At 37.5% G+C, this 21643-nt stretch overlaps 1 protein-coding gene across 1 annotated transcript in view; it reads left to right on the forward strand.

The window, feature by feature from the left end:
* The window catches only part of SYT14 (synaptotagmin 14), a 132656-nt gene that overhangs the window by 74106 nt on the left and 36907 nt on the right, over window positions 1–21643 (forward strand). The window lies entirely within an intron of this gene.

Consider the following 21643-nt stretch of genomic DNA (forward strand, 5'->3'; position numbering starts at 1 on the left):
CAAAAGAAAACCTGGCCTTGTTATACTCTGCACCCTTTTTAAGCAAAGATTTTACAGTATATCTGGGAGAATACTTAAGTTTGGTCTGTGAGCTGCTCTCCCTTTTCTCTTTTTTCCTCCATGTTCTGATCACATACAAGTCTCTTTCTCTCTCTCCATATTTTTAACTAAATTCCCACATTGCAAAGCACAGGAGAGCTGAACAACTTCTTTAAACTGGGGAAATACATTATGCCACATAGTTATTTAGATTATGAGAAAATCTGTGATATGCTATAAATGTAAATTATGAATTACATTTATTCCTCTCTGGGTTATACTGAATTAAAAGCATTTTTATAATACAAATACGGAGATTTTAGAATGGATGTATATTTTTAAGTAAAAGTATAATATTTTAGAGTTGTTTTTAAGCTTTTAAAGGTGTAAGCACAAATCCAAGATCAGAGCCTCACTGAATTTATACCAGATAACATTTGATCTTACAGGACAGTCATTTACAATAGATGGGTTTGTTTTTTTTTTTTCACCATACCATTTTAGCTACATGATTTCAACATTTTTAAAACCAAATGGTGATAGTAAATATAGTATATCCCTATTGGTTTGTAGGATAATAGCCTTTATTGATAACTTGTTATAATTTTAAATTGCAGAATTACCATTTTGGGGAAGTGTCCTTTTTAAAAATACAGTTATCAGTTTATCAGAGGAGAGAGAAAAGAAAGTCCAGGCAATACTTCAGAGGGAAAAAGATATTTTTAATAAAATTTGAATAGTCTGCAATTCTTAATAGGATTTTAAACATTTTCATGATTTGGTCTGAGTGATGACTAGTTAATCTGTGGAAAATACATTCTTTTAGAGAAGTACCTGATTTAAATTAAAAGAGAATGGCTGTGTCATCACGAGGTATGTATTTTGTGTTTATTTACTTCAAATTATCCATTCCCAGTTCTGTATTAATTATATTCATTTCACAATGAAAATGAAGCTATAGAAAATGATATGGTTTTATGTCTGGTCAAACTTAATTATTTCTGTACACACCTACAGTACATGTATTAGCTTATGGTCATAGATTCTGTATTTCTGGCAACCAGTACAATAAATTTCTGAGGCATGTTCACAAAAAGAAGACAGTGCTGGACAAACAGCTTCTAAGACATAACATTTAAATCTGAATAAAACCATCTTCTGCTCTTGGAGAATTTCTTCTCTACATTGCCACGCTCTCCAAATTTAATGCCTGTGTTTAATTGTTCTTCTCTCTTACCTTCTTTCCTGTTCTATCTTCTCAAAATCTCATTGCTTGTTTTTAGATTCTGTGCCAGAAGCAATTCACACCGCAGTTTTGTGAGGTCAAGATTCATAATTTTGTCTATCACTTGTCTTATCATAATAAAATACTACTAGAATGTGTGTGTTCTGTGTATGCCACAGTATTAATGTTCCCTTTGCTTAAGTTTTGATAAGGAGAAATCATGTGATTATAGATTACATGGGTGATTTTAGCTTTAATTCTGTAAAATGTAATGTATGAGTGAGAAGTTCTTTCATAATGAGACATTTATTCTTGTAGCTTTTAAATAATTACGTGTTGTTGTTGCAAGAATATTAGCCTTTGGCAAGGGACAGTTTTAATCCAGCCAAAAAATTTATATACTCGGATTAAAACATATTTGAAGCCTAGTTATAGTTTACCTTCATGGCTAATAATAGAAAAATAGAATTCTACAATGTAACATTTAGCTCTATAGCTAGTTTTTCAGGAACTGATCAAATCAGTACATTGAGAGAAAAGTGACCACTATCACCCAAAGACTTTTTGAGAATTAAATCCTGAATTTTCCGTAGGGTAGGATTTAAGTTGAACTTTAAGATAAAGATACAGTTTGATCACTGAATGATAGAAAATATACAAAGGGTTGAAAAAAACATGAGTTTTTTCCACTAGTTGTGGTTATAACCTTGGATAAATGATCTAATCACTTTAGGCATCAGGTTTCTCATTAGTAAAATGAGGGAATTAAACCAAATGTCCATCTCTCTCTGATATTCCAATTCTACTAGTTTATATTGGGAAAGGCGTTAGGTAAGAACAGAAATGGGTGGATTTTAGATGAGTTTTGTGTGCTAAATATATGACATTTTGTTCGGACACTGATTATGTTTTCTTACTCTTCCCTGTCTTTTCAACCATCTCCTAATGTCTGAGAAAGCCCCAGCTACTAGTCCTCCCCCCCCCCGCCCCCACCGGGGTAAGCTCTAAAGTTCACTTCCCAGTCTGACCAATAGCTAGGGCAGTCTCGTTATTAACTGAGAAAATACGAACTATCTTCCTGGAAACCTCAGTGCGGACTGAACAGAGAAGAGGGTGCTGCGCTCACCTCATGTCTGCATGAGGCTGATGGTGGAGGAATCGGATCCTCAGAGTCAGTAAAAATTCTGAAATAGCTTTGCTGGTGCAGGAACAGCATTGGTGGTGCTAGACAGTGACAGCTGTAGGAGAGGAGAGACCTTGGCACAGAAGTGTCCAGTGGGGGCAGCAGCAAAATTTCCTCACCAGGCCAGTTCTGCAGGACGGCTTTAGGTTTTGCTTTTGAGAAGTTTACCCATAAGCCCGTTCTCTAGTCATCCCGATTCCTTTAGTAAATTACTATTCCACTTCGAGTTAGCTTCCAGGGTTTTCAAATAGGACCCTGACTGATAAATGTTGAAATAGCCGTAGGGTTTATTAGTTACTTGTTTTAGTGATCTCTTAAGCCATACTCAACAGCTCGAGTGTTATCAGTTACCCTTCCTACCGTGGTACAGCCCTCTTACAATTGCTATTTTTATCATATACTCGGCTGCATTCATATGGCACTCTTCCCTAGTGTAGAACCCCAGTTACCTTCTTCACCTGCATTTTTGGCTCTGCATTCCTGTGTGTAACAGCTGCCTGGAATAGCCTTTCCTCCTTTCCTCAGTCCAGTTGTATTTCTTAGTCAACTTACTAGATTTCTTAATAGTAATGTAGATTTTTTCTTACGATTCATTAATAATGAGACTTCATTCTGTCTCTCACGAACATACACAACCCTTCCTTATACAGACAGTATTTAGTTAGCATGATGTGTACACAGTGTGACTAGCTAGAAAATGCGGGCTTTGGTCCTACAACTGCAAAGGACTGCATTCAGCTAACATCTTGAAGGAGCGTAGAAGTAGATTCTCGGCCAGAGCCTTCAGGTAATAGCCCAGCCCAGCTGAAACTTTGATTTTAGTCTTGAGAGACCCTAAGCAGAGAACCCAGCTGAGCCCATATGGCCTTCTGACCTACAGAAAACGTGATGAAATTGAATGCTAAATGTACTTAACAGGCACCCAGATGTCTGTGTTCCATTAAGTCTGGTTCCATGTTATATTTCTGTGTGAATGCATAGCATCTGTAGTAAGTAGACATGGGAGTGGGTGGGCTTGTCTCGGGTGAGGAAGATCCTCAGGAACTCTAAGACTTAAAGGCTGGAGAAAGGAAGGGTAAGGTAGGAAGAAAGAGATAGCAAAATATCACAGAAGCCAAGAATCAGTTATAAAGGAAGGACTGATCAACTTTGTCAAATGCTTCTAATGGAACCAATAATCTAAGTATTGAAAACTGTTCATTGAATTCAGGATATGCCAGTAATGGGTAGCCTTAGAGGGACAGATTTGGGTGGGGTAGTGAGGGCAAAATCCAAACTAGAGTGGCAATCATGTGGACAACCTTTACACCAAGTTTGGCTATGAAAATAGGAAGGAAGAAGAGACAGTTTTTGGAAAGTAGGGCTTTAGGAAAGATTTTTTGAGGTTAGGAGAGACATGAACATGCTTAAATACTGACACCATTGATGTCATCATTGGTGGAGGGTACAATATGGGGTTGCTAATTGAAGATGGGCATTATTTGATATGTCTGGGATGAAGAGAGAGGCAAAAATGTTGAGTATTTTTAAGACATGTGTTTATATTTTGGATCATGAAATCTCAGTTGAAGAGAGAAGTGAAGAAGAGAGAAAGGGACTGATAGGCAGGGAAAGGAAAGGTTGGTGGACTGAAAATCCCAGGGATATCAAGGGACAGATGTGAGAGGAGGAGTTGAAGAAATACAGCATGACAGGGGAATGTGACTAGAGAGAAGACTGCTTTCAGTTAATGCGGTGGATGGCAAGGGTCCAGAGTGGGCATCTGAGAGGAATAGGAGGCAGAATCACTGGAGATGGGTAAGTTGGTCAGGAGAGGCCAGGTTCTTGGTGGTTAGGTTATCCACATGGACATTGAAGTCACAAAAGATACTGGCAGAAATTGAAGTGTAAAAGAAGATTGAATTAAAGATTATTGCTTTCAAGGAATGAAGAGGAAATGTCCAGGACGGACTGTCTAGGAGGACAGGATGACATAAACCTTAAAGAAAAATAAGTTATTCTGCCCTATAAATTCAGAGGAGGAATGTTTGAGAAAGCAGCAGAGAACTTTGCTTTTTGACCCTAAGGCACTTTAGGTGTGAGGGAATAGCCAGGATGAGAAGTCTGCAGAGGATGATGTATCCTCAGGGAAGAATTGGGTTTTGGTTGAAGTAAGATGTTGGGGTTCAGAGAAGAAACTAAAGTTCTGGAGGAGTTTATCATAGATCAGAAGGACCAGAGGCATAGTGAAGAGTTAGAAAAGGAGGAGCATGATGGAAGTTTGTGGTAGTGAAGAAGTACAGAGAATAACGGAATGAATGTTAAAGCAAGAGACCTGGCCAATATCATCAGGGATTCACCTTCATTTAGATTGTTCTAAAATGTCAGTCCTGATTATAATTTGAATCTATTTAAATCTCAGATGTTAAAGTCTAATTTAAATCCCATCTTTATAGAAATTTGTTAGATTGTTTCTGATACAAATTTAAATTAGTTGATCTTCTCTGTCTTTGTATACCAAGTATGGAATCCTGGTTATTGCTGTGTGAATGTTGGTTGGGAGGATGGGTGAGTGGGTAGGTGTGGTCCATATTATTTCTGAGTTATTGCCTCTGATGCTTGTTTCTGCAGCTAGTCATATGTTTTCTTGTTATTGAACTTGTTCAGTGTCTTCCTTCTAGATTTTAAATACTTTGAAAATAGAGTCTGTGTGTTTGACTTACATGGTTTTAGTTATACTTCACTTTTCATAGAACTAGAATATAGGTGTTCAATGAATACGTGTTAAATTGATTTATTAACATGTTCAGGTAAACCCGATAGTTCTGAAATTCTTACTAAGGTCCAAATAACATTATTCCCTGACAGGTACCAGTATCCTTAAAATAGCCCTGTTAGGAATCTTCTATGACCTAGAATCCAATAAGCATGATCTTAGAGTAATTAAGTAGGAACACATCATGAAGTATTACTCCTAAATAATAATCAATGAGGGACATATATGTTTATATTATTTCCTATTCAAGAGTTTAATGCCACAGTCTTTTAGAGTGATCAGTCTTCCTCATGACTTACTGAAATGATGATCTTCTTTTAGATACTTGCTGTTTCAACCTTTAATTCCTAAAATTCCTATATCTCAAAAATAGCCTATCTTTTTTGTTAATAGACTGAATTAATTTAGTTTGATATTTATACTGTGACTTTTATTATTAAGACAGGTAAATTATTGCTCACACTCTGTAATTGAAATGTGTGTCCCTCTAAGAATCATACCTTAGTCTGTACTATTAGCAAATGTCTTTTAAAACTTGGCTTCTCCCTTTTTCATATTCACTACATTCACATACTACCTTGTCAGAAATTTACATTTTCTAAATGTAGATTACACTCCTTCATCCTAAAGCAATTTAAAGTAGATACTTCACGATAAACTGATGATCACAGTTAACAGTTACTACATGAAGGGGAAAGCTGCATGTGTGCAATTTAGGTCCCTAGATGATAACACTAATATGACTCATGGCTCACTTTAGTATAAAACTAAATAGTTACAGACCTATTTAGAGACAGTTATTCAAAGTAGGTGAGCATATATTATCAGTGGAGAGGAATAACTCTAGTCTCACATGAAGAATTGTTATCAGATAAATCTCTCAGTGAAAGAAGCTAAATTAGAGCATAAAAGGAAGCTTTTCGTTTAAATCAGATCTTACTTTACAAAACAAAAAGAAATCAAGTTTTTTGAACATGCAGAAAAATTGAGTGGGAAAAACTGAAATTTCAGTGGTTACTATTTTGTATATGGAGTATAGGGAATAAAGAACATCAGCTCAACTGGGATTCATTCCGTTGAACCATCCAAGTGCTAAACTATAAATTACTGAGGATCAACCTATACTTCCTTCTTGTTTCGTGGTTTTTTTTTTTTTCCTAAAGCCAGGAAATTAAAGAATAAGCTTAAAGTACAGGTATTGTGTTCCTTTTCTCCTATATTTTATTTTATGCAATTAACTTTTCCAAGATACTGATTTCAATTATTTGTAATACTAATGAGAGAAATTAACAAACGCTTTATGGGAAGACAGTACTATTTGATCAGTTTAGAGTGGAATAAGGATTATGACAGTTAAATTTAGGTTCCAGAGGGCAGCATATTTCTATAATTAAGAACACTCTAAAGTGCATTAGCAAGAGGGGATAATGTAATGTACTTTATAGAAACATCATGGAAAGATATTCAACGTTCAAATTATAAATATTGACTGCTATTTTTAAAAAGTATTCTTTTGGAGGGTCTAGATGGTGGACATCCTGAATACATACCTTCTTCGTTAATACCAAGCAGGAGTTATATGCACTTCCCTTAAAAGGTGCGCTTTAGTACATTGTCATGAGCAATTCCCTTTCTTCTGGGTTGTTGAACAATAGTGGAAGAGTTATAGCCACTGTGCGTGTTGTTTATGTGGTGCGGTGGCTGATAATTAATGAACAATAACACTGAGTGAGGTTGTCCTTGAGGCCTGCCTTTTACAGATAAAAGAAGTAGCAAACAGAAGCAACGTTTAATTTTTTCTTAGTCATTTCCCCCCATCATGTTCGTATTAAATAGGGCAGTATCCAGTGGGCAGATGTGTTTCAAAACCCAAATCCTCAATTTTAGGATTTTCATGTTTAAAGTCTTGACAGATAATTTAAAACAGTGAGTTCTTCACTGGAAAAATTATTAAAGTGGTACTAATTTTGCAGCATGGTAGATACGAAAATGTATTTTATCAGAATACATTTTTTAAACCGACCCGTAACAATAATATTGCTTATAGTCTTCTCATCTGAATTAATAGTATTGAGGATGCATCTCCCAAAAGAGTTGTGGTTTTATCTGCTGGGACATTTATTTTGAACTTGACAGGGTTTAATGCTACTTTTCTAGAGTAATGCCTATTTAGGCATACAGTGCAAATTTAAAGAGAGCTGATAAATACTAATTACAAAAATGTTTTTCTCATTAGAAAATTTGAAATTTAATTTAGAAAAGCAGTTTTGCATTTGACACATAAATGTTCTTGGAATGGAATACGAGTTTAAATACTGATCAGGCCTAGGACAAGGGAACTGAATTTTTAAAAATTAAAGTTAAAGGAAATCTATTACTAGTGAGTTTTCAGTCTGATCATCACATTTGTTCTATGGACTCTATAGGGACCTGTAAGGAGCCAGAAAATATCTCCATTTGACAGTTACATTTTACTTAATTCTATTCAGAGCAAAGAATAATTCTGGTCAAAAAAATGATAGTACACGATAAGCCTGAATATCACTTCCCGATGCTGTTTCTATTAGGCAGATATATTTAAGTGATTTCTATCACCAAAAATGAGCATGGTCGTCCTGCATATGCCATGTGTGCTTACTCATTACTGGAAGCTCCTGTTCAAATGAAATGCATGTTTCTAAGTGTTGAGCATGCAGAGGTATTCTTGGCAAAAGCCTAATTCTCCCTAGTGTATATATTAGCACCAGGGATACGACGGGAGTACGTGACCTGACTACTTCACAAGGTTGGGATGAGTAAATGAATGAGCCACAGGAAAACCTTCATAGACTAGAAATATTAGTTGTTAACTTGAAATGAAATAGGTTATCCTTAATTTGAATCATTCTGCCATCATTTACTGTTTTTTAAAGATACTCTCGTGGTGCCTGGGAAGCTCGGTCGGTTGAGCGCCCGACTGTTGATTTCAGCTCAGGTGGTGATCTCAGGGTCATGAGATGGAGCCCCCGTGGGCTCCGCGATCTGGGGAGTTTGCTTCTCCCTCTGCCCCTCCCATTCATGCTCTCTCTCTCTTTCTCTCTCTCTCTCTCTCAAAAAAAAAAAAGTACTCTCTTATCTAACAAAAAATAATGTCTTATCCTTCCTTTATCTAATCTTAGACCTGCAATTGTTTATATAGGCTATATCTTACTGGTTTATAGTGGTCTTTTTATAATCTGTCTCTTTGGGCAGCTGATTACTAGAATGGTACTGATTACATTTTTTCTAGCAGAAAAAGCTGATAGAGCTGATAGGAACTGAAAACTGAGTAAGTTTGGTACACACAGTTTTTAAATTCTCATGTTGTATCGTCAAAGTATATAATTTATATAATCAGAATTCTATATCTCTTAATATTCTACAATTAAAAATAAAGTGAACTAATTAAACTTTAATTTAGTTCATTTTTCAAGGAATAAGATATCTAGTTCATGGAAAATAGCATGTATTATAAGTAGATTTTTCATATTAGCTTAATTTGGGGGGTTATATTTTACTTTGAAATGAACGCTGGCATTGTCCCTTAAGCTGTATTCATGTTATAAAAAATGTTTCTTTATACTAACTTGTTTGTGATTTTTCATAAAAGATTAATTACCAGATAGTGGAAATCTACAGTCTTAATGTCAAACTTGTTAGGCATCCAAGACCAAGTTTATATTTGCATTTGGGTGGGTCGGTGTGGCTTTGAGGTTGGGAGCATAGAGGGCTCTGCAGTCCCTGGTTTCACATCTTAGTTCCCCACCTCTTCCTGACTTGTGTTCTTCGGTGAATACTCACCCGCTCTGTGCCTTGTGTATTCATTCATAAAAGGGGATAGTAACAACAATAGCTGCCTCAGAAATGTTAGTGAGACTTAAAGGAGATAATCCATGTAAAGAACTTAAAACATCATCTGGCACATATAGGAACTTGACACTGTTAACTAATTTGGTGTTACTCATGTGCGGATAAATTTAGTGTTCTAATTACAGTAGTAATCTTCATTAGGTGCTAGTCCATAAGTAAAAATTACTGCATTGTGTTTTTCAAGTTTCAGAATAAGAAGGAACATTAACAGTCTGGAAAAGAGGAAAGTAAAAGTCTTTTTTTTTTTTTTTTTTTTTGAGAGTGTGTAAGCATGGGGGGAACTGGGAAGGGGCTTGAGCAGTAACGGACCATCCAGAGAGTAATCCTGTCTTCAGGCGTGGCTTGATCCAGTGACTCAAATAGTACCACTAAAGTCCTGGTTTCTCTCTCTTTCTACTCCTTCCACTGCCCCCCCAACCCCCCACCCTGTCTTCCGTGTGTCAATATCATAATGAGGTTTCACATAATTGCCCTCTTGAAACTTCTTGTGTCTCATTAGGTTACCTGCCTATCCCAGAACCAATCACAGGGATGGGCTCTACTGTTTAGCTTAAGCCCTAGAGCTGGGCAGTGGATCACCTCCCAAACTACATTAGGTAAGGGATGGAAAGGAGTATATTCACTATTAGGAAGAAGTGATGAATAAATACTATGGAGATAACTAAAGTCCAGTATAATGTTTATTTAAATTTCTTAAAAATAAAATTCACTAGGGGCGCCTGGGTGGTTCAGTCGGTTAAGCATCTGACTCTTAATTTCAGCTCAGGTCATGATCTCAGGGTTGTGAGATTGAGCCCTATGTTGGGCCCACACTGGACGTGCAGCCTGCTGAAGTTTTCTCTCCCTCTCCATATGCCCTAAAACTTTAGTGATTGGACATACCATGGATGAAATCCTATTTTAATCAATGTGATAATACCTTAGAATTAGGCATACTTCTCTGTGTACTGTTTTAGGAATCTTGAGTTCTGTGTTAAACAGTGTCTTTCTGATATGCTTAATTGGCTGTGAGCTAAATTCTGAAAATTATGATTCTCAATCCTGATTACATTAGTATGACTTAAGTTTTTAAAATAAAGGTGAATAGGCTTCCACTTGTTGAATCAAAATATTAAAGGAATAGGGCCAGGTTCTTCATACCCTTAAAAAGATAGACACTAGTGCCTGAGTAGCATTGGTTATCATTGCCCTATAGAATCTATCTTATGTCCACATCTTACACTCTCCTGTTAGTTCCTGGGTAGCCATAGGACTAAAATGAGTCCTTGCCAAGTTTTGACATCTGATAAGATGTAACACGAAACTAACCATATCGTTAAGAAAACTCTACTGTAAGACTTGTTAATAGTATAAAATTTTTTCCCCAAACTATCTGCTCAAATTGCAACCAACTAAACTACTAAAATTCACCTTTAATACAGATGGTTTTGTTTAAAATACTTGTAATGAGAATTGGATTTTTATAAATTATTTTGAAATAGGCCTGAATAGGAAGAAATGGTTATGCACACTAGTAAGTGTTAACTTTCATTGCCTTTGGCTTCTTTCAAAACTCTATATTTCAGATCTATTATAAGATTAAAATTATTTATCTCCTTGATTCATCAGAAGCTTGACATATTTTCAGAACAGAAAAAGATGAAAAACATCTTAAAAGGGATTAAAGTCATTATGGCCATAAGAAAAAACTATTTTGTCAAAAAACATTCATTATATGTAACATTAGAATATTATAGATTAGATTGTCTTTGAATTCGGTTTTATTTAAACAAAGTTTATCATGGCACTGAAGACATTAGAAGTAAATTTTTAGAAGTTGGCAAATTCAACACTTCCTGGGCCTCATTGGTCTTTTAGGAACCTGAATTTGGGAAAATATGCCAGGTGGCCTATTAACAGTCCTCAAGGCCATCTTTATAGTGTCATCTGAAATCACACTGTAAAATGGAAATAGTATAAAAAATTGTTCTAAAGTGGTATGCATCGTGATAAAGTGAAATAAATTTTAGCACTGCTATTTCTACAGCTCTTAACATTTCATTTCCTGGGAACTGCTCTGAATGCTCTGTGAGGATATGAACAAACAGTAGTAACATTATGTGAAATAATTCAGGTAACTGGAGAATTCATTATGAAGTTGCATTAAGGACTCTCAGAAATATCCTTCTGTATTCACATTATATTGAACATAGAAATCATACCTTGCTGTTTCATTTGTCACTAAATTATTTGTAACATTCAACATTTGAATCAGAACTAATCTTCAAATAGTCTGCTTTGTGGCATAAGAGAATTGTTACTACCATTTTAAAGTTTAAGAGAGGAAATTTGAAACTTGAAGGTGTTCATAAACTTAAACTGAAATCATCGTTTCCTAATGCCTTGGTGCCAGTGTCTCTAAGATTTTAATTTGTATAAAGCAGTTACATGGTACCTGGGACTTAGTGCGCACTCAGTAAATATTAGTTGTACTAATATCATAGGCATCATCACTCCCTTACCATGAAATGTTAAGGGTAACATTTCCCTTGCCATGAAATCACCACTTCTACTTCCACCTTTTACTTGTTTTTTCCATAAGAATAGGGTAGTTTAATTCAGTTTCCTGTTGGTGAGAAGCCACAGTTAATTACTGCCATAATCCATTTTGTCCCCGTTAACATTATACATGGATGATTTTTTTTAAATTCTCCCTTTGACATGGATAGTTGTACTAATACAGAAGTAAAACTTTTTATAAAATATGAAAGAAATGTAAATTTTTTAAGTTTTCATTTTACATTAGTACCATATGAACCATCCAAGATATCTTTCATGGTCTGCACCACTTTTTCATCGAGGCAAGACATATGAAATATTTATCCTATTCTCTCTTCAAGTATTATTATTCTATTAATATGTATGTGTGTATATATATCCATACACATTCGTATTTACATCTATATTTATTTCTCTGTTTATTGAAAGCTGTGCGTTCGTACTGAGATCACCAGTTCCAGTTCAGCACCCCAGGGTTCATTCTGATCTGTAACTACCTTCTTTGATAGAAGCCTGGCTCCTTTTCTCAATGCATTAAACTATTTGATCAGTCCCTTTGTAGGTAACTCGGGTTCCACTGCAGCCATCTCCTACTCCATTCTCATACCCTTCTTCCCAAACTCAGACTCCAAATCCTTGTGTCCGTTTGCTCCTCCTGCAAAGAAGTCCTCACCTGTGCTTGACCTCTGACACCCAGTCCGCCCAACCCCCACCCTGATGCAGGGACACCTGGCTTATTCTGCTAGTGCTACGACACCCCAAACTGGACCACCTTTCTGTGGAAGTATCCTCACCCTATTTAGGATCTAGTATCTCATACTGACTCACGTCTCTGAATGGATGCCCTCACCTTGCTGAGGCTCTGAGAGCCCATTCTGTGTTACCCATCAACACCCTCTGCGGGATGTCCTCCTTACCCATGTGGGGGGAGGGCTCTTACACGCCAGCCTAGGCCACCCCTCTTTGGAAATAGCCTCTTCATTCTGTGCTGGATCTGGTAGCCACCACCAGGCTGCCCATCCGGGTTCCCTCTTACCACTTCATATATTCTGCCCCACCCCCAGCAAGTACACAGTCCTCATCTTGTCAAGGCTGATATGCCACTCATCCATGAGGATGCCCTCCTCATCTTGCTTGGATATAATAGATTTTTGTAAATTAATGATCACTTGACTGTCCTTTAGTGAGTGAGGTCGGTGATGATGATGATGTTAGCAACTAACTTATATTGGCCAATATTACATCACATACGGCCATTCTCTGTCACAAATAATTGAGATATTTATCTTTTCCAAGTGTATATAAAATGGCCACCAAGTATAAAATTCAGAGTATTGCAACTAGGTATAATTTCTGACCTTAAAGACCATGGAACTATCCATGGTACCAACAAATTCCTAGTCTCTCTCTTGAATTCTTGTTAGCTGGCTTGAATCTTACAGGTTACAGGTCTAACTATGCCTATTACCTGTTTCTGAGATTTTTGTCTTTTTTTCCAGCTTTGTTGGTATGTAATTGACATAATGTGTAAGTGTAAGGCATACATTGTGATGATATGATACACATACAGGGCAAGATGCTTACCGCAATAAAGTTAGCACTTTTTTTTTTTTTATCTCATGTACTTACAATCTTGTTCATGCTATTGTGAGCTCATTAAAGCTCTACTCCTATAGCAGCTTTCAAGTACACAATATACAGTGTTGTAAGCTGTAGTTACCATGCTGTACATTAGGTCCCTGGAACGTATTCATTTTATACCTGAAAGTTTGTACTCTTTGACCAACATTTCATCATTCCCTACACCCCTCAACCCCTGGCAACCACCATTCTACTGTCTTGTTTCTGTGAGTTCAATGTTTTTAGGCTTTACATGTGAGATCATACAAATACATGTGTATATGAGGTATGCCTGTATCCAATTTTCCCATCACCATTTATTAAAGAGACTGTCTTTCCTTCATTGAGTATTCTTGGCTCCCTTGTCAAATATTAGCTAGCTATATATGTTTGGGTGTATTTCTGGGTTCTCAGTTCTGTTCGTCTGGTCTGTTTTTATGCCACTACCATACTGTTTTAATTATTATAATTTTATAGTATAGCTTGAAATCAGGAAGTGTGAAGCCTTCTGTTTTTTTCAGGATTTCTCTGACTATTTGGGGTTTTTATGGTTCCATATAAATTTTAGGAATGTTTAAAATGACATTGGAATCTTATAGGGTTACATTGAATCCATAGATGGCTTTTGGTAGTATCAGCATTCTAACAATATTAATTCTTCCCATTCATGAATACAGGATACATTTCCATTTATTTGTGTCTTCTTTGATTTCTTTCATCCATGTCGTGTAGTTTTCAGATTAGAGATCTTTTACCTCCTTGGTTAAATTTACTCCTAAGTATTTTATTGTTTTTGATGATATTGTAAGTAGGATTGATTAATTTCTTTTTCAGAAAATGTATTGTTATGTATAGAAAAACAAAGTCAATTCACAGAGTAAAAGAAAATAATTCCCAACACGTAAATCTGACAGAAGACTTGTATCAAATATGTAAGGAACTCTTTAGGTGCCTGGATGGCTGAGTCAGTTAAGTGGCCGACTCTGATTTCAACTCAGGTCATGATCTCAGGGTTGTGAGATCAAGCCCTGCATTGGGCTCTACACTGGGCATGGAGCCTCCTTGGGATATTCTCTTTCTCTCTTTCTGTCTCTCAAAAATTTTTTAAAAAACGAATATATAAGAAACTCTTAAAACACAATAATAGAATGATAAACAATATGATAATTCATAGGCATAACATTTGAACTCATAATTCCCTAAAGAAAGTATGCACGTGACTAATAAGCACATGGACAAGATTGTCTTTGGAAAATGTAAATTAAAACCACAAGGAGATATTATTAATACAATCCCTGGAATGTCTAAAATTTAAAAGACTAACAAAAATACTAACAACAAAAAGACTCTGTTGCTGGGACTATGGAATGCCTGGAACATTCATACACTGTTGATGGGAATGTAAAATAGTACAATCACTTTATTTCTTTTTAAATTAACCCTTATCATGTACCCCAGAAGTTCCTAGGTACTTATGTAAGAGAAATTAAAAAATTTCATCAAAGATTGGTACCTGAATTTTCATAGAAACTTATTAACCAAGAATTAAAAACATTCCAGGTACCCATCAACAGCTGAATAAAGAAAATGTTGAATAGTCAGACCATGAAATGCAAATCAATAATAAAAATTAATAAGCACTAATAATACAGTTGGATAGCAAAAATATGCTATGAACAAAAGAAGGCAGATACCCAAGTGTATATACCATATGATTACAATTAGATGAAGTTAAAAGTGATAGTGATAGAAATCAGATCAGTGGTTGCCTGTTGTGGGTGGGAGAATTAATTGGGAAGAGGCACAGTGGAACACTTTCTGATGATTTAAGTGTTCTCTATATTGGTTGGGAGGTGGTTACACACAAAATGTGTACATTTATAAAAATTTATTGAGCTTGTGCTCTTAAAATTGCTATGCTGATTTCATTCTATGTAAATTATTCTTTAAAAAGTTGATTTTTAAAAATCAAATATGTAAGTAGGAAGGAAAAAAAAAAATAACAAGCACAAGAGGGGCACCTGGGTGGCTCAGTTGGTTAAGCATCCGACTCTTTTTTTTTTTTTTTAGGATTTTTTTTTTATGTTAATCACCATACATTACATCATTAATTTTTGATGTAGTGTTCCGTGATTCATTATTTGTGTGTAACACCCAGTGCTCCATGCAGAACGTGCCCTCTTTAATACCCATCACCAGGCGAACCCATCCCCCCACTCCCTCCCCTCTAGAACCCTCAGTTTGTTTCTCAGAGTCCATAGTCTCTCATGGTTTGTCTCCCCCTCTGATTTCCCCCCCTTCCTTTTTCCCTTCCTGCTATCTTCTTTTTTTTTTTTTTTTTAACATATAATGTATTATTTGTTTCAGAGGTATAGGTCTGTGATTCAACAGTCTTACACAATTCACAACGCTCACCATAGCACATACCCTCCCCAGTGTCTATCACCCAGCCACCCCATCCCTCCCACCCCCCACCACTCCAGCAACCCTCAGTTTGTTTCCTGAGATTAAGAATTCCTCATATCTGGGGCCTGGGTGGCTCAGTTGGTTAAGTGACTGCCTTTGGCTCGGGTCATGATCCTGGAGTCCCTGGATCGAGCTCCCTGGCTCAGCAGGGAGCCTGCTTCTGCCTCTGACCCTACCCCCTCTCATGTGCTCTCTCTCTCTCATTCTCTCTGTCTCAAATAAATAAATAAAACCTTAAAAAAAAAAAAAGAATTCCTCATATCAACATCAAAAACTAATGATGTATGGTGATTAACATAACATAATAAAAAAAAATTCCTCATATCAGTGAGGTCATATGATACATGTCTTTCTCTGTTTGACTTATTTCGCTCAGCATAATACCCTCCAGTTCCATCCACATCATTGCAAATGGCAAGATTTCATTCCTTTTGATGGCTGCATAATATTCCATTGTATATATATACCACCTCTTCTTTATCCATTCATCTGTCGATGGACATCTTGGCTCTTTCCACAGTTTGGCTATTGTGGACATTGCTGCTATAAACATTGGGGTGCACGTACCCCTTCAGATCCCTACATTTGTATCTTTGGGGTAAATACCCAGTAGTACAATTGCTGGGTCATAGGGTAGCTCTATTTTCAACTTTCTGAGGAACCTCCATACTGTTTTCCAGAGTGGTTGCACCAGCTTGCATTCCCACCAACAGTGTGGGAGGATTCCCCTTTCTCCGCATCCCCGCCAACATCTGTCATTTCCTGACTTGCTAATTTTAGCCATTCTGACTGGTGTGAGGTGGTATCTCATTGAGGTTTTGATTTGGATTTTTCTGATGCCGAGCACTGTTGAGCACTTTTTCATGTGTCTGTTGGCCATTTGGATGTCTTTGGAAAAATGTCTGTTCATGTCTTCTGCCTGTTTCTTGACTGAATCGTTTGTTCTTTGGGTGCTGAGTTTGATAAGTTCTTTATAGATTTTGGATACTAGCCCTTTATCTGATACATCATTTGCAAATATCTTCTCCCATTCTGTCGGTTGTCTCTTGGTTTTGTTGACTGTTTCTTTTGCTGTGCAAAAGCTTTTTATCTTGATGAAGTCCCAATAGTTCATTTTTGCCCTTGCTTCCCTTGCCTTTGGCGATGTTTCTAGGAAGAAGTTGCTGTGGCTGAGGTCGCTGCCTGTGTTCTCCTTTAGGATTTTGATGGACTCCTGTTTCACATTTAGGTCTTTCAACCATTTGGGAGTCTATTTTTGTGTGTGGTATAAGGAAATGGTCCAGTTTCATTCTTCTGCATGTGGCTGGCCAATTTTCCCAACACCATTTGTTGAAGAGATTGTCTTTTTTCCATTGGACATTCTTTCCTGCTTTGTTATAAATTAGTTGATCATAGAGTTGAAGGTCCATTTCTGGGCTCTCTATTCTGTTCCAGTGATCTATGTGTCTGTTTTTGTGCCGTTACCATACTGTCTTGATGATGACAGCTTTGTAATAGAGCTGGACGTCCGGAATTGTGATGCCACCAGCTTTGCTTTTCATTTTCAATATTTCTCTGGCTATTCGGGGTCTTTTCTGGTTCCATACAAATTTTTGGATTATTTGTTCCATTTCTTTGAAAAAAGTGGGTGGTATTTTGATGGGGATTGCATTGAATGTGTAGATAGCTCTAGGTAGCATTGACATCTTCACAATATTGGTTCTTCCCATCCATGAGCATGGAACGTTTTTCCATTTCTTTGTGTCTTCCTCAGTTTCTTTCATGAGTATTTTATAGTTTTCTGAGTACAGATTCTTTGCCTCTTTGGTTAGATTTATTCCTAGGTATCTTATGGTTTTGGGTGCAATTGTAAATGGGATCAACTCCTTAATTTCTCTTTCTTCTGTCTTGTTGTTGATGTATAGGAATGCCACTGATTTCTGTGCATTGATTTTATATCCTGCCACTTTATTGAATTCCTGTATGAGTTCTAGCAGTTTTGGGGTGGAGTCTTTTGGGTTTTCCACATAAAGTATCATATCATCTGCAAAAAGTGAGAGTTTGACTTCTTCTTTGCCGATTCGTAAGCATCCAACTCTTGATTTTGGCTCAGGTCATGATCTCAGAGTTGTGAGATTGAGACCTGCATTGGGCTCTGCACTGGGCATGGAGCCTGCTTAAGATTCTCTCTCTCTCTCTCTAAAAAAAAAAAAGAAAGAAAGAAGCCCAAAAGACTATGTCTCCGTAATAACATTACATGTAAATGGACTAAATGCTCTAAAAATTCTCAGTTTTTAAAACTATATGTTATTTCTTTTTTAAATTTTTTTAAAAGATTTTATTTATTTGAGAGAGAAAGCATGAGCAAGGGGAGGGGCAGAGGGAGAAGCAGGCTCCCCACAGAGCAAGGAGCCCAGTGCAGGACTCGATCCCAGGACCCTGAGATCATGACCTGAGCCGAAGGCGGTGCTCAACCAACAGAGCCATCCAAGTGCCCCTTAAAAACTGTATGTTATTTCAAAGAAAGATAGTTAACACCGAAGTTGACTGTTAACTGTGAAGGGGCAGAGAATTTGACCTACTTCTAGCTGACGGATCCGCCTGCCGCAACGTAACACCTGCTGGCAGTAAGGATTGAATTAGCCTTGACGTAGCAGCAGCGTTAGCATCAGGAGGTCTACATCAGTTCCCCTGTGCCCCGGTCGCACCTGGCCGTGCAGATGGGCCCAGATGGTCGCTCGCCCGTGGGGTAAGATAAGGGGAACCTCTGTTCCGCACACACATCCGGGAGTCCATTTTTGTCTCCTGGTGTTGCTCTGCCACCTGTCCCCTAGCACAGTGGTCCATGATTTTTTTCTGTAAAGGGCTAAAAAGTAAGTATTTTAGGCTTAGCCAGTGACGTAGGATCTCTATCATATTCTTCATCATCTTCTTTTTTTTTTTTTTTTACAACTTTAAAAAATGTGAAGTCTATCCTTAGCTTCCAAGCCATAGAAAAACAGGCCACAGACCAGATTTGGCCCACAAGCTGTACTTTACCGGCTCTTACTCTAGGGCATGGTCATGCGACTGTTCAAAGCTGGATCTCCATTGCTTCTGGATTCCAGGTGATAAGAAAGGGGGAAGGAGGATAGAGAGGGGGCTTACCCAGTGACTGAAGGTTCAGGCCTGTGTCTTTTCTGCTTACATTACACGTTCAGTCACATGTCCATACCTGACCCCAAAAGAAGCTGGAAAATATGGAAGCCTTGAGCCCAGAAGGAAGTGGAAAATAGATTTTTGTGGACAGTTAGCAGAGGAATAGCAAAAAAAAAAAAAAAAGAAGAAGAAGAAGAAGAAGAAGAAAGAAAAAAAAAAGGGTGGTATCACCAAAGCCAAGGATTGGGTCTCAAACAGAAAGTGATTGACTGTATTGAATGTTACTACATGGTTAACTAAGATGACACTCAACACCGATTAGATTGAATATGAAGGTCTCACCAGTTGATCTTAATAAGAGTCGTATTGGTGGAGCAGTGGGAGCATAATGAGCTCAGGAATGAGTGGGAACTGAGTATATGATGCTAATGTAGTCAAAACTCTTTAACCAAGTCTGACACTGAATGGGGAAAAGATAGAAGAGAAAGGGGAAAGAGAATAGAGTATCTGGAACAAGGTTTGGGATCTAAAAAAAGTTTTTTAAAAATATGAGTGAGACTTAGGCATGTTTAAATATGGATGAGAAGAATCCAGTGAAGAGAGATATTTAGGATATGAGAGAAATAGAGACACGCAATATCTTTTTAAGAAAGTTTGAGGACATAGAATCCAGACATGGAGAAATTGGTCTGAAATAGAGATACTTTCTCTTACAACAATGGCAAGAAAGAAGCAGAGGATTTAGATGTAAGAAAGTTTGTAGATACTTTGGAGGAAAACTGAGGAAGATTACACAGATGTATGTGTGTATAGAAGGAGGCAAAAATAAGGAAGGAGAAAAGAAATGGGGTCAGGTGATTTTAGAACTGAAGGTTTATAATCATTGAGAAACTGGAAAAATAAATTTATTAGAGAAGTATAACAAAATTATATATATAACCAGATGGTGGCCCAGACAAGGTTACAGTCCACTCCATTGTGTGATCATCCCCCCAGTACAGTGAAGGAGTTGTCAAGTTCATCCAAGGTTAGCATTTTGCTAGCCAGTTAGGTATGTTGAATAGACAGAGAAGCAAGGAAGTTTAAGGCAAGAGAATGATTGAAATGATGAATGTTGGGCTATAAGTTGATGGAGGAGGAAGTGAGGACAGAAAGGAGCCAATGAATAAAAAATACGGTGTCAAGAGACTGGAGGTCCAGTCAGTGATGTTGTGAGAGAACTGAATGATCAGATCACATGGATAAGAGCTTGTGCTTAATTAAGCACCTGGAATTTTTACTTCCTGATTTTGGTGAGGACCTACCAGCAGCCTCTGATGATGCTGAGATCTAAGAAGTAATGAGACTGGAAGGAAGAAATCAGTAGGAATGAAAAAAAATCAAATAACTTAGTGCCCAGGGGTTATTCATGTAGAAACTGAATGCCCCTGAAGTCGGAGGTTGGGTAAAAGGGCAGTCTGTGAGCCAGGTGAAAATCTTCAGTCAATGTGCCAGTTGAAAACACTGCTGAGGAGGAAGGATGGTGCAGTCAGATGGCAGGAGCTTCAGACTGAAACATGTTGTACAGAAGTGGCTCAGGGATTCTAGAACTACTTCAAAATTGTATAAAAATAAATTTGTGTCAAGGTGCCTGGGGGGCTCAGTTGGTTGAGTGTCCAACTCTTGGTTTTGGCTCAGGTGGTGATCTCGGTCCTGGGATCGAGCCCTACATCAGTGCTCAGCAGGGAGTCCACTTGGGATTCTCTCTCCCCCTCAGCCTCTCCCCCTCCCCCCAGCTCAATCATGTTCCCTCTTTCTCTAAAATAAATCTTTAAAAATAAATAAAATAAATTTGTGTCAGTGTTATGAGCAGGCTTGAGGGGACTTTATCCTATTCCTTAATTTTTACCAGCCCCCACTGAAAGCCTCTCAAATAATAACAGGAACTCTCAGGACGAGGCTGCGGGCCCCACGTTTGAGAGGGGAATGGACAAGACACAGCCTCCAGCCCCTGTATTTGCTTTCTTGATGAGCTGTTGGTACTCCCCCTACCAACATCTCCATCCCCATCTCACCAGTGCTTGTCCAACAATTGCTCCCCATCTTCTCCAGTAGAATTGTTGGGACTTCACTGCTCTTACGAATTGTGGAGGAAAGAAGTATTAGAATGAAGCCAGATAGAGAGACCCTTGAAAATGAGGAATTTCAACTTGGTAGTAAGAGGTGACTATGGTACTAAGAATCCTGAGTTGAGAATCCTGAACCTTAGTTCATTTTCTGTAGGATAACTGGATATAAAACTTTGGGGAATTAAATATTTAGCCTGACTTTTCCAATCTTTAAGATAAGCATAATTAGGTAAATAGGTGGATTTGAACCATGTTCTACAGAAATACTTTCTGGATCCTGGAAACATTTGCTTCAGATTTCTTTTTGAAAGTGGGGCCACCTGGATGGCTCAGTCGGTTGAGCATCCAACTTTCGGTTTTGACTCAGGTCATGATCTCAGAGTCCTGAAATCGAGCCTCCAGTCAGGCTCTGTGTTCAGTGGGGTGTCTGCTTGAGATCCTCTCCCTCTCCCCTCCCTCCCCCTGTTCATGTGCGCACACATGCTCACTCTCTCTCTAAAATAAATAAATCTTTTAAAAACAAATTTCTTTTTAAAATGAGAATATAAGATTGTAAAAATCAGTACACATACTGATTTGTACTCAGTTTTAATCCAGTGGAAGCTATTAACATGTTAACCCACACTATGTACTTTTTCTTCCCTATAGATTTACTAATAAAGCTGCCGTATTTCTCTGTATTTGAAATTCTTGTAATTATGTCC

Source organism: Mirounga leonina, unplaced genomic scaffold (assembly GCF_011800145.1).
Source record: "Mirounga leonina isolate KUSES-001 unplaced genomic scaffold, KU_Mleo_1.0 Mir_154, whole genome shotgun sequence".
NCBI classification, from domain to species: Eukaryota; Metazoa; Chordata; class Mammalia; order Carnivora; family Phocidae; genus Mirounga; species Mirounga leonina.